Consider the following 14,800-nt stretch of genomic DNA (forward strand, 5'->3'; position numbering starts at 1 on the left):
ACAGACGGACGGACGGACGGACGGACGGACGGACGGACGGACGGACGGACGGACGGACGGACGGACGGACGGACGGACAGCGAAGTCTTAGTAATAGGGTCCCGTTTTACCCTTTGGGTACGGAACCCTAAAAATACCTAACTATACCCCATCATAGTTACCTAAATATTTTTTTACGTCAATAACTATGAATGAATTTGGGCGAATACAGCAAAACGATTGATCATTATTATCTGTGACAAATATTTTGTATTTTATTATGACGTTCAAAGCTTTGGGTTACCTGTTTCTAACCATCATGTAAATGCTTCATAATACATAATGTTCCCTGTTTACAGGTCATACAGTTCATACACATTATATAGTATGCCTAATACGTTCGCGTCTTTCCTGTAGACATCTAAAAGTTAAGGGAATCTAAGAAAGGGTGCAGCTTACGTGCGGAATACATTTCTTCAGTACTTGAGTCTCAAATAAGAAAAACGGAACTCGTTAACTTTTTATTGTCCACAGAAGTAACTTTTGTGTGTGGCGTCCTCAATAAATGTCTTTCTTGTTGGATTGTAAGCAGATGTCCTATAGCGTGTCGCTAAATTAACCATCCGCCCTTAAAACTTGGCACTGCCATCGGGGAAATCAGGCAACCCCTAAATACGCCGGTTTATTACAAAGACGGGTAAAACTTTGTAATGGATATTAAATTCTTGAGCCGTTTAACTTGACAGTTGGAACGCGAGTCTTAAATAATAAGTTTCCAATCACCTCGCTAATTGTCACGGTGCGTTTGAACTAAAACTCGGAATTAAGTATAAGTAGTTGCGGTTAGTGGTCTAGTGATTGTTCTCTTGCCAATATTCACCATGGATCTTTTTCCGGGAATTTACCCAAGGTACCTACTATTATTGGAAAACAAAATCAGAATGTTTTTATTTTTATTGGTTCTAGATGTTTGTTTTATTTTTTTATTATTTAAGTGTGATTGTAGTGAATCGCCAAAGTTAATAGAAATATGTTTTTTTGTGCTATTGTTTCAGTTTAGTATCAATTACGGCTTTCAATACTAAAAATACCTAACACATTTATTTCGTCTCTAATAAGAATTTTTGAAAGGTACCTACCTACACGAGAAACCCCTTGTTATCCGCTACGACGTAGAGTTACTACTGTAACTTTGTAGTAAGGTAGGCAGTAACAAAAATGCAATTTCCCTAATATTTCTTTCAGTAGAGAATATTCGGTAAATTTCCCGGCTTAGTCCCCGGAATATCCCCTATAACCGCACAACACTAGTTTGCGGCATGTCTGTAATTAGGCAGTTTACCTGCGCGTAAACCGATTGTGCGTAAGCCCCTCGCGTTTCTGCTCCCCTGGTCCTGGTACTTCAACCTCAAAGATATGTTCACACTTTTGCACCTAAGTCCCTTGTAATAAGGCCGAAAATGTAAACGTACGGCGCCTGATACTTTAGAGTTTAGAGGTAAGCAAAATGGGGGTGATTCTGGTTTATGGCGTTTCCCACGCCCTAATTTCGACGCGTTAGCGCCAAACGATATTATCAGTCATTCATAATCATGGACTATGTTGTAGACCTTTATTGCGTACCTTCTCGTTTTATTGCTAACTTTCATTTAACCGACTGTAGTGCGACCGGGAAACATTGTGAAATGTCTAAAATAAAGGGGCTCCTCCGGGAGACTTGACTAGAAAGCCATAAACCATCCTATAAAAAAAAATGACATCCCAAAATATTTATTTTTTGGCACGAATAGGTATCGTTTTTATTAGGTGACTTCGTTCGCAACGAATGCGTTAAAAATCCCGATTTCTCAACCCCATTTGAACTGTATCAAATTTGAAGGTTCTACGGTTCTACCTTCAACAGTTTAGGCAGCGTGTTATGCGTCAATATTTTTTTTTTATGATATAAGCAGATGCAGCAATGAGCAGATGAATCGCCCAACGGTAAGAAATTACCGTCGCTCGTGGACACCTACAAGATCAGAGTCCAGAGGGATTGCAATTAAGTGAGTAGCCGCCGGCCTTTTTTAAATGAGAGTACGCTCTTTTCTTGAAGGTTCGAAGGTCGTATCGGTTGTGGTATCTGGAACTAATAGGATATACGGAAATGCATTAAGATCTTCCTCACTACATACCAGGAGCACATAACCCGTATATAGTGTACGGCCGCGCTCTGCATACTCGAAACCGCGTCTCCTTGGGACCGAATGCATTTTTGCAATTCCAATGCTATGACAGCAACCGCATAAATATGTAGATATCGGCCTTAATCATTCCGTTCCTCGGGTTATGGTGCCGGTGGTCGAACGGATTTAAATAGGGGTTGGAACAAGGACAAGGAATACCTACCCTGTTGTTGTGCCTACTAAAAAGTTACTTCACTTAATAAGACTACTTAAGACGCGTTAGACAGAAACCGGTGGAGGCAGATCATCCGCTCCAGATGCAACCCTGATACTGGCCACGATCCTCAGACACGAGGGACTGACCAGAGAGAAATGATTTAAGTATTTATCTATAGGTACCAGAATTTGAACCCGGGGCCTCCTGCTTCGTAAAATTTAATATTGAAATGAAAATGGTTTCCTATTTAATGCAGAATACATCATACCTCCTGTGAAACTTGCGGCTCCGTCAAAATCGATACGTCCACTTTGAAACTCTTTACGAAAACGTCTTCGCATCTCTGTCGAATTATTACTTTGATAAGTCTCAAAGGAGATGCTAAAATGTTTTTGTGTGGTTGTTAAAGTTGCGAGCAATTACAGACGTCCGCGCCCGGGGCGAGGCCGCTATAGAGGTACAAGTATTTCTGATGAAAATTTATTTCTTGAAGTAAAAATGGGGTTGAAAGTTTTTAATGGTCTACGCGAACTGGGGTTGAAAGGAAATAAAATGGGGTTGAAAGTTTTTAATGAGTATAAAAGAAAAATCGCGGGTAACGTCAAAGTATTGAAAGAACTGGGTTTTGATATGGGTTATTTATTTATAGGTCAGTTTTACATGTTTAGTAGTACCTACCTGAAAATCTAGATAAAAATATAATTTAAACCTATATGTATACTGAAAAATCAACACTAAAAACTAAACAAATTAAACTACTTTCTATTTCCGTTTAACATTTAAAACGTTCAGAAAATCTTGTACCTGACATTCTGCCCGATTCGAACTTTATGATACGTCAATTAATAGATCTAGAAACGATATCGATTAGATGTGTCGGTGTCAAAAGTAACGTTTTTGTTTGAAGAACCGTCACATTTGACACTGACTTATCTAATCCATATCGTTTTTAGAACTATTAATTGACCTATCATAAAGTTCGAATCGGGCCGATTACAAGTGTTTGTGGTATTTTCTGTGCAGCGAACTACTCGTTTAAGCGATATCTTAAAGGTCGCAAATAATATAATTATATCACAATGATTGACAATGATAGCCTCGAGGCATTGCGTTACACACCGTGTGACGTAGTGACGTAAGGAACTAGTGACGATTTTTGCCACAAACGTCACCGGGGGCGTAGCTCAGATGGTAGAGCGCTCGCTTAGCATGCGAGAGGTACGGGGATCGATACCCCGCGCCTCCAAGACTTTTTGTATTTTATATTAATTAATAATTATACAAAGATTTGCACGTTATTGCAATATTACATTTTTCTAAAAACATCTGTACATGCATTCAAACGCCTTGTAAATTGAGTCGTATTAGTCGTATTTTGTTCGCTCCTAAGTTCACGATAAAAAAAAACTTTGACTTGATTATATGTATATTGTATGAATGAGTGAGTCATTGCAATCTGGAGCATCATTAAAGCTTCATAAATCTGTTGTTGACTTGTTGATGTGTTATAATTTATATATTTGCAATTTATTATATCAATTATAAGGACCTATGAGCGAGTAGACGCGGGCTAATAATGAAAACGTCATTAAATTGGCATCAATTTTCAAGTTCGAATCGGCATCCTTTTCTTTTGTCGACTTGCTTTTCACTTCCTTTTCTTGGAAATCATATCTTTCAATAGAAAACGTGGAGAATGGTAGGTATTTCTTGGCATCCGTCTCAATTGCGAATAATGTAGCACGTGTATGTAGCATCAAAGTAACTTCTCGGGAATATCGGATGTACATTATACGATTATGGACGGATTTAGGATCTAAATATGAAGGATATTGGTCAGATTTGCAATATTTCAAGAAGTACTAATTGTATATTTTTAATAAATTTAATGACATTTGAGTAGACATTTATGTGACTGCTATATAAAGAGAGGCGTTACAACACGAGTATTTTAATGCGTAATTAATTAAGTACAGTTACATACACTGCTTTATATACACACATATTATAAGCTCTCTATAGTGTGTTCAGGAACCGCATGTTACGACCGTCTTTACGGTATTTGACCAGACACTCAATAAAACGCCATCTCGGCTGATACTAGAAATGTTCTACTTTTCTATTATTTCTAAGAATCGTGGTATCATCTATTTACTGACGTTTCTATGTCTATTGTTTTAAAATGAGTGATTTCAGTTGCAAGGAAATAAATCGTAAAACTAAATAGGTATTATTAGAAAATTATGGAAATAAGCAACACAACTCATAAGCACAGTAAATCTTAACTATAAAATTTATACGTATAAGTCAACGTTTGCGGTATTTAACCCAAGGCTTAAATTAGACATTAATAATTGCGCAAATATGTCTGTCTGTCCGTCCCAGGACGAGCGACCTAATTAGGATTACGTCGTCAAAACAGGAGGCCAATTATGCTTCAACAATTCAATTTGGGTCTTATCTTATTTTGATACGATGATAATAAAATATTTTCATAAACGGATGAAAAAACATACACAAAACCGAAAAAAATCTTGGTACAGTCGGTGCCCCAACTTAAGTACCCACGTCATCACATTAATTGTTAAGAAAATTGGGTACTTACTTTAGGGAACCGACCGATTGATAATAAAATTAAAATTACGCATTGAACTTTAGGACCATAGTTGTAGTATTGTTGGGTGGTTTTAACTAACTAACTAACTATTTTGGCTCAGCGATCCAAAGAGAATCTTGGGCTCCGAAACGAGAGCATGCCACCTGTCCCGATCCTGCGCAACTTCCTGCCAGTTACTGACGCGAAGCTGAAGCAGATCCGCCGTCACACTGTCTTCCCAGCGATACCGGGGCCGACCCACCGGACGGCTACCAGTCGGTCGTCCCAAGAACGCCTTCTTGACAGCCCGATCCTCTCCCATTCTGAGTAGGTGACCGAACCAGCGAAGTCTGTGCGCTTTCGTCCTGCCACCTGGCACCTGGAGGGTCCGGAAAAATGCCGAGATCGAGGAGTTAGTGACCGAACCCAATATCGTCGGCGAGTTGGGTGGTTCTGCTTTATCAAATTGTTATTACAGAATCGGAATCCAGGGTGGCGCAGGTGAGGGGCCGCTTGCGAGGTGCCGGAAATTGGCACTGGCAAACAAACATACTGTTTTCTTTGTAAATTGAAATTTTATGCGGTTTTACTAATTTTAGGTTCTTGTTTATACCTTTTTAAGGGTTTTAATACCCGACTGGTTTTAATACTGACGAATTTTGGATTTTTTTTTAAATATGGCCTAAACATATTTTATCGAATTTGTTTATTTCCATTTTGTAATAGGCTAGATGACAAATTTTCATTTACGATATCAATCGATCAAGTCTGTTTTTAGGATCAAATGTCTCTATGGGACCCATTGCAATAAAGCAAAACAAAAGTCAGAAATGATAGTCAAAGTCCGACAGTCGTACTTCACTCGCGAAACGCCCCTAACAAAACGATAAGTGACCGTGACGTCAAGGTCACTGAGAGTCCATCTTGAAGTATGGACTGTATGAAAAAAAAACAAGATAATTGCGTTTTTGTCGGTCAAATATTGCGTTTATGTACATAGTTGCTATACAATCTTTTTTTGGATAAAATTTAAGGAATCGAATGGTATCCTTACTTATTTCCTTCTTGGAAGTTAAAAAAAAACTTAAATTTTGGAACTTTCAGGTCCTGTATTTTTGTATTATTTCCATATATTATTTTAATATCCACATAATTGTGACAAATTGCTCATTTGCTATCTATTTTACTAGGTTTTGTTATAAAATTCAACATGTGTCATCATCCCTATTATCTACGCCGCAATAATAATAACGTAGCATTTAAACCTTGTGTCGCGCTTTTCACGGCACAAATTCGTCAATCAATACATTTTGATAAACATCCTAATGTTGTAATCCAGTGGTATGTGGAAACTATTCCACATTATGACATTACAGTTTGTATAGGTTGTACCATCACGCTCCGCGATTGTTGCGCCATTTAGGGTCCTATAGCTAAACTTGTTCAATACTTACGCTATATAATTTCCAATTTAGCAAGAACTCTAAATGGCATAACAGTCCCGTGTGGTCACTGTACATACAAATGTCTATTACAATGAAAAATTGAACTGTGATCAACTAACTCAGGTCAACATTGGGTTCGAACCCACATCTTTGGATTGCCGGTCCAACGTGCTACAGATTCCACCAGCCTGACCGTTCGTTAAGGGACCCACTGATTAACAGTCCGTCGGACGGTATCGGCCTGTCAGTTGTTCGGAAATGTCAATATTTTGTTCTAACTGACAGGCCGATACCATCCGGCGGACTGTTAATCAGTGGGCCCTTTTATTCAACTTTTATGATGAGACCAACAAAGGAATCACGAGAAAATTTTTGGATATCGCATAAAAACTAGAGATGCAACTCCAATTGGCCGAATTTCCGGTATCCCGCCGCCGAAATATTCGGCTGGCGCAACTATACCTACATTTCGGTTTTTCAAGTGCGCATTGTGCAGATTTTGACCTGTTTCGTAGTGAACGTTCGCGCGGACTCATTTAGGTTCGAAATAAGTGCGCGTGTATGTCTTGTGGAATGTTTTAATTGTTTTAAAATAATAACGAGTAAGATTATGATCATGACTGTTTCTTAAATCTCCGAAATCAAGCAATGTTACTATCCGGTATCCGGCCGGATATTAGATCACTATCCGGTATCCGGCCGGATATATAAATAACGGCTGGATAGGCCGGATACCGGATAGTAACCGAATATCCGGTGCATCTCTAATAAAAACATCGACATCTGATCAGCCAAAATATATGACCAGTCAAATCATTTTACGCTGCTTCGAGTTGCGCAGTGCTTCGCAAACTATGGCTACGGATTGAGAAAAACATGTAAAAATTACATATATGTACAAATAACTGTAAAAATATGGGTGCACAAATCATCTCAAAAATATGTCCCATAGCTCTTATGTCAGCGAATTAAGAACTATGGGACATATTTTTGAATAAGCTGGCCAGACCCATATTTTTACAGTTGACTGTACATACAGAATGCAGTATTCCAGTATACAAAGTCGAAGGAAAGCGAAACAACACTCATATCACTAATTTGGTGCAGTACGAACACAGCGAGTGCTCTCAAAGGAAGTGCCGGGAGCGCAGCAGGGTCTCTAAGAAAACTAGCTCCTTTATTTACTAGTTTTGGATGAATATGAAAACTAAGTTTACAACTTGTTCGACGTTGGGGACGAAATTTTCAAATGTTATATATATTATGCATAAACACCTGTCAGGGTTAACAAGCCCTAGACAATCGTTTGTCCTTGTCTGTCATTTTGACACTTGTTTGTTAGAAAGGGACAATTTTAACAGATGTTTGCTAAGTTTCATGAAACGGGGGTCATGTAACACGGACGCTTATAATATAAATGGTTGGGCATATTAATTAGATAACAAATATTTAAGGCGAATACACATAAAATTCGACATTTTTACAGTGTTACAATCCTTCGTCTGGATATTCGGTCATTAAAACATTTGATTTTTAATATTTCGGTTTCATTAGAGGCATCAAAAAGATATGCTTAACGAACCTCTCTCAATTTACCTTAAAAAAGGTTTCCCTCTCTAAATGGCCTCACATTCACACATATCACATTAGTAACACGCCAGCCGACGCATTTTACACTAAATTCATTACTGCCACCACATTAGCAGGGACAAATGCCTGAGGCCAGCGGACGGTAGAAAAACGGATCGTGGGTCCCCGAGGCCCTTCAATTGAATTCCAGCTAAAACTAATGGTAATTCTAATGGTTAAGACGAAAGGGACGACCGCCCCGGATTCGCCTTTCCGTACAAACGTAGGCCCCATTTTCCTCTCTGGATATTATAACATTATGGAAAATATTTTTACACAATTGAGGTATTTTAATCATAGCTACGGTCGAGCCGTTCGATTGTTTTGGATTTCTTCATTATTATGAGTTAGGAGCATTTAAAGTTTTGTATAAAACCTGTTTTTCGCTCCTAACTTTTATAATAATTAAAAAAACGAAAAAAATCAAACGGTCGTTCAAAGCTATGACTAAAATACATAAAATTCTGTAAAAATATATTCTATAATGCCAATATTCAGGGAGCAAAATGAGGACTACATTTGTAAGGACAATCGGATCTTCCCCTTTCGTCAAGGGATGCGCATATTTCTGTATCCTGTTTTAACCAGTGCTCTCTCACTCCATTGCTCGAGTGCGATTGGCTCACGATGGCTCCGTGCTGTAATAAAAAAAAAAAAGAGAACATGTCATGCATTGGGGAAAGGCAACGATATTTGTGATCTCCCGCTGTCAAAAATTTACTTTTTATTAGACAGTACGGGTAATCGGTGGTCACTGATCATGTGATGCTTTGTCAGTTTTAAAAATCATATTTAGAAATCGAATGAGTGAAACGCGGTGCTGATTATGACATTTATGACGTTTAAATAACATATCTGGGAGACAGAGCTTTGCTCGGAAAACATAATAAAAACTCAAAAATGCGCGATTTCCCAGAGATAAGACCTAGCATCAAGATCGATTTATCGCCCCCGAAAACCCCCATATAGCAAAATTCATCGAAATCGTTAGGGCCGTTTGCGAGATCCCCGAAATATAGGTATATATAAATAAATATACATATAAATAAATAAATAAGAATTCCTCGTTTAAAGGTATGACGTTTAAATAACACTTGCACAGTCTGGGCTATCAAAATCGCTGCAACTTAGCTTGGTCTAACTCTAGAAAATGTGTGCCGATTATTTTTGTTAATTAATAATTCTCTCGTAGATCTTCGTTAGTAACACGGCCAACATTAAACAGTGTAATTAATTGAAATCCCCTCGATAGTTACAGGTAACGATTACTCAACGAACGGGGCCGATTGTGCAATGCACCCGGGACTTGGCCGCCGGGAGCTCATTACTAGTTACGTCATATTTCATTTAACTTGGTAATAGTGTCTGTTCTGAAAGAGACTCTAACAAGTATTTATTTGTGTTGTGTAGTCATTTCCATTTTCATATTATGTAGCTACAAGGTTGAAACATAATATTTAAAGTAGCAGGATTCAAAGCCTCGCTTTCGCAGTAAAGAGATTTAAAACTGAAAAGGTTTGTCTGGTAAATCCCCTCAGCTTTGACGGGTTAATTAAGTACCTATTAAAAATAAACATGATATTGAATCTTGTTGCCTTGTCTGTTATCACTAACAGTAGTATCAATAAGGTATAAATATAGATCGCTATTTAGCAATAAGCCTGTATGTTGTTTAACTCTGTGTTTTTTATAAGTAATTATTATGTTCCGTTTCTTCGTACGAGTATATATAAATTTTAATTTGAGGTGGTGCAATAAAGGGGATTTGTATGTTATATGTTATATATTCAATTTAATAAATCCTCCGTGTACAGTCACTTGCAATAATATGTTACTCTTCTAAGGCCGCAAAACTATGTGACACGCTCATATGGCTCTACAAATAAGATCGTGTCAGATATTTTTGCAGCCTTCTTTGTGTAACATATTATTGCAGGTGACTGTACCCTGATAAGTCACTTGGAAATTTTATTTAAATAAGTGCATTAAATTCATCATGATATGTCGTTATTCTGCCATTTTTGATCAGCTATAGCGTGTACACTTGTGTACACAATACACAGTGTATGTATGTTCCAAATATGTTTCTGATTAATATAAAGGTACCTACAACAATTCTTGCAAGCAATATCAAAAAATATTAGTGTTATATAGAAATATCGTAAAAGAAATACCCAATATTCGGTACAGTAATGGCGATTTGGCGAGTGACAGTTGGTAATTAACCCATTATAGACTAGCGGTACCATATGGTACCATTTATTTGCGACTTTTATTTTCGCGTGATTGACCAAATTGCGACGCGTAAGACGGGCTCTTATTGGCGAAAGTTGATCTAGGAGACATAACGCTGCCGATTGTTAACCTAAAACAGTACTTATTTACATCAGTTGCGTGTGATTGAAGGTCAAAGTAGGTGCATCGCAAATTTCGCGGAAAAATGTTTACGCCGTTCAAGTAAGTTACAATATTTGGTTTACTAACAGATAAATAACAAATGTTATTGCAAAATCGTTTAATTTAGTAACATTGCTTTAGTTTAATTTATTTAACTAGTGCCGGTAGGTATAAATATTATAACTACCGCGTGTTAAAGTTACTGGTACCGTACGGGATCGCTAGGCGATTCCCGTGCGATATTTTCGTCAATCTTTCGTTTTTTATCTATTAAGTAGTTTTATTGTTTTTAGTAATACACGATAGTGATTTGACATTTTATCGAAAGATCAAGATGAAGTATTATTTAATAATCATATTTTATCGTTTTGTATAAAGTTTTGTCATATTTTAGATGACATTATTGTTGTTCGTTGGAAGGATAACTCGGTCGTGGCTCCGATGTCTACTGTCCATGGCGTAGCTCCTGTATCTAACATAGGCAGATACAGTGCAGCAGAGAAGAAAAACATCAGCGTATCACGCCCAGCAATATTTACAGAGTACAATCGACACATGGGTGGCACAGATCTGATGGATCAAAATATCGACACATATCGCGTTGGGATGGGAGGTAAAAAGTAGTGGTGGTCTATATTTACCTACTTTTTAGATGCCTCTATTTGTAATGCTTGGGTCTTATCAACAAAAGCAGGAAATGCAGCTGGTCAATTGGACTTTCGTCGGCAAATAACACAAACGTATCTAACTAGATATCAAAACCTACCTCTTACTAGTGGACGTCTGCCAACATCTAAATATTCCCGAACTGACAGCCGTGTCAGTGACGCCATAAGGTACAATGGTCAAAACCACCTTCTCATTCCTTCTCAGAAGCGACGAAGATGTGCGTACGAGAACTGTCAGGCTCGGTCGAGATTGGAATGCTCGAAATGTGATGTAGGATTATGTGCTGCATGCAACTACCAATTTCATGTAAAGTAAAGTATTTTTGTAACGTCTCGGAATCTCATTTATTAAATAAATATAGTAAAGCACACGTACTGTACGTTATTAAGTTGCAACCGAAGAGGCTGATTAATTAAATGAATAATATAAACATATTTGTACTCTTATTAATTTCATAGTATTTCCAAATTTTTACCTCAGTACGTGCCTAGCGGTCCCATATGGTACCAGCGTTTTTTTTCAAAACGAAAGGTCTCAAAAATTTTTTATTACTAAAACTTCGTTACATATGCTCTAATAAAGAACATATTAAAAAATCACAAAAATTGGACACCTCAAAAAAACTCAGTCTATAATGGGTTAACCAATCAGAAGTTGCGGGAGGGCCAGAGAGCCAATCTACCGTACAATGCCGAAAGATGGCAGTTTTTCGACAAGCTCGGCCGTGGCGTAGGTTATGAGACTTATGAGAGACTAGCGGAGCGTAGAAAAATAGGTTAACAGTAACTAATTCCATAAACATTATAGACCAATTTCTAAAGACCATTCGTATCTCCTACATAGGTAAAAAAAGTTAGCTGAGAAATTTAATTTCTGCTGCTAAATTTCTTGCGTCGCTAAAATCAAATTGAAACGTCCTGTCATCCTGTAACGCGAGAACTCTCGTATTGAATCACAATGCGCCATCGATGGTGTCCACCTCTCTTCCTGTATTTATTTCCACTTGGCTGTTCACTTTTATTACGACTTGTCAGCATTTCCTAGGAATATGAAGCAAAGCCGTTCATGAGTGTAAAGTTCTTGGTACTTTAATATACAAGAGTAAAACTACGTCCATATTCATATCGCTTCAGCTTATGCCGTGGGTGATGCGTGGGCGCGGCAAACTCGCAGAAACTTAAATTGGATCCCGGGCCCGCGGTCGTGCGTATCGGTATAATCGCAACACAACATTTGTTATTGTTTGGTGTGCCGAACGAAGAAACCAGCGAGCAAGCATCAGTAGAAAGTGTAACCCCCTTATTCTTAAGCTTAGAAAACCTGTGTTTTATTAAGAGAACTATAAAGCCTAAATATGTAAATATGACAAGCAAAATTTAAAACTGTGTTTTAAATTTTGCTTGTCAGATCCCTCGGCAATGTTACTAGCTATTTTATACTAAAATTATACTGCTGTGGTATACCATGGCAGGGTGATAAACAACACAAAATAAATGAAAATTAGACATATTTTCGTGATTTTTTTCTGTGGAACCAACAATAACCTTTTAAGGCTTTGGCTGGAGTCTAACCCTTACAAATATAGTCTAGTTTACGTGTGATTTTTTTATGGCCCTTTGCCCCAAATGAAAACATGTAAACCTTCAATATAAAACCTACGATTTTGCGTCAGCCTCCTCTTATATTTTTTTCTAAACACTTCGCAGCATAATCCAGCTCAAAAATGCGCCTGATTTGAGGCTGACCTAACCTGACCTGTTAGGTTTTAATACTTACATCGGCTTCTGTCAGTCATTATGTAGTACGATCAATATGTATTACTTATGTCAAAGACATGTAACTTCGTATAAGACGAATAAAGTCTAAGGAAAAAACGTGCCTCGGAATTCAAGTAAAAGTCATTCTCGAATAGGTGGCGCACACACCTCGGGTAAATGGCGTGACGACATCGTTTCATATTTAACAATTTTAACACATAGATATCAGTGAATGAACATGGATCAAAATGATATAAAAATTATAAAATCATTTATCCATATATATACATTTTTTGATAACTTTATACGTTTTCATTTTGAGTTTTAGTCGTGTGTCGATAGATGGCAGTAAATTTACAGTGACTACAAAATTTACAATGACAGGACCCCTCTATACTATCTATTCTTTTTGCTTATGTTAAATATGTCACGCTTTCATCCGATTAACCAGTGCGTGGGTAGACATTACCGCGGAAAGCGTTTTATGCCAATTTGTGCGTAGCTTCAATGAATTATAATTAATGACAGATATTTTCCATACTACTCGGTTACTGTATAAATTTAATTAGTCTGTTTTCATAATCGCAATTAGTTTCGAACAAATGAACAAAAGGCAGTTAAACAATTATTTTACTCCTGCTGTGGAGAATAAAACATGTTAGTGATTTACAGTTGTTTCTATATCGCAGCTATTTTTCAAACTACGACCCAATTCTAACAACTTTTGACATCGGCTCAGATACGAATTGATTGTATCTACTTACCTATAAGTTCAAACAAAATTACTTCCTCATTGTATAGCATGTGCAAAATGTTGCATTAATGTCTAACGTTACGATTGATCGCATTTGCAAATGCTAACTGATGCATCGGCTATAGTCTTATCAATAATGAACGACCACACATTGCTCGACACGCAGCTCTGTCAGCGACAATGGCAAACAGCCAACATCGAACGATAACTTCAGCTTATTTAATTCAACGGGTGTAGTATACTGATTACTGTTTTTACAACTTGTATAATACTTATATCGACTTTAAAGCTTAATATTCTTGCTGGGCCCCTACAGGCATGTTGTAACCTTTAACTTCTTAAAAACTGTAAAATATGGCGAAATCATTAGTAAAATGTAACCTTAACGTTAACTACGAGTATAAATACCTCCTACCTACTGTTCCTTTTCACGAGAATTTTTGTCTCATCAATCCTCATGGAATCGTATTTCATATTGCTATTGACACAATCCAATGTTGCGATTGACCGCTGCTTCTAACTGATGCATCGGTTATAGTCAAATCAGTAATGAACGACCACACATTGCTCGACACGCAGCTCTGTCAGCGACATGGCAAACAGCCAACATCGAGCTATAACTTCGGATTATCCCCGCACTAATTTCATTCAAATACGGCTATAGACTGGTCAGTGTTGGAAAAGAATCCAGCCTTGTAGGGCCTTTTTAAAACTCGAGTATTTTTCACTTTTAGGATCTTTATGACTCGAGTTTTGTTGAGTCTAGGCTTTGAGTAGTAGCTTAAGTTATTTTAAACTTCTTGGAAACATGAGTTCTCTGTGGAGACTCCTTTAAAAAATACTCATTACTTACACAACATTTTTCGATACGGTCCACTATTACAGTAGAAAGTAGAAAGCAACTTATCCATATTGATAACGTCCAAGTCAACATTGATAACGTCGACGAAGGATTCGAGTCAATTAAATTCGAGCTTTAAAAAAGACTCGAAAATAGACTCTGTCTGAGGTCTTTTGAGCGCAGAGTCTCGTAAACTTCTTCAGACTAATAAAACTGATTACATCCCGATTCTTTTTTTAAGGTAGTTCAGTAGGTAATCATCATAGTGTGATACACAACATCATGAAATAACGACGATTTTATTTTTTATAATTGTATCGTATTAATTTTTTATGATTATTTCAAATAAAC

General features: G+C 37.4%; 1 protein-coding gene and 1 non-coding gene across 2 annotated transcripts in view; both read left to right on the forward strand.

The window, feature by feature from the left end:
* LOC134795192 (neurobeachin-like) overlaps positions 1-14,800 on the forward strand; it is an 868,575-nt gene that overhangs the window by 189,095 nt on the left and 664,680 nt on the right. The window lies entirely within an intron of this gene.
* Trnaa-agc (transfer RNA alanine (anticodon AGC)) lies at positions 3,535-3,607 on the forward strand. Its single transcript has one exon. It is a non-coding gene; the product is annotated as a tRNA-Ala (tRNA).

Source organism: Cydia splendana, chromosome 11, assembly GCF_910591565.1.
Source record: "Cydia splendana chromosome 11, ilCydSple1.2, whole genome shotgun sequence".
Classification (NCBI taxonomy): Eukaryota; Metazoa; Arthropoda; class Insecta; order Lepidoptera; family Tortricidae; genus Cydia; species Cydia splendana.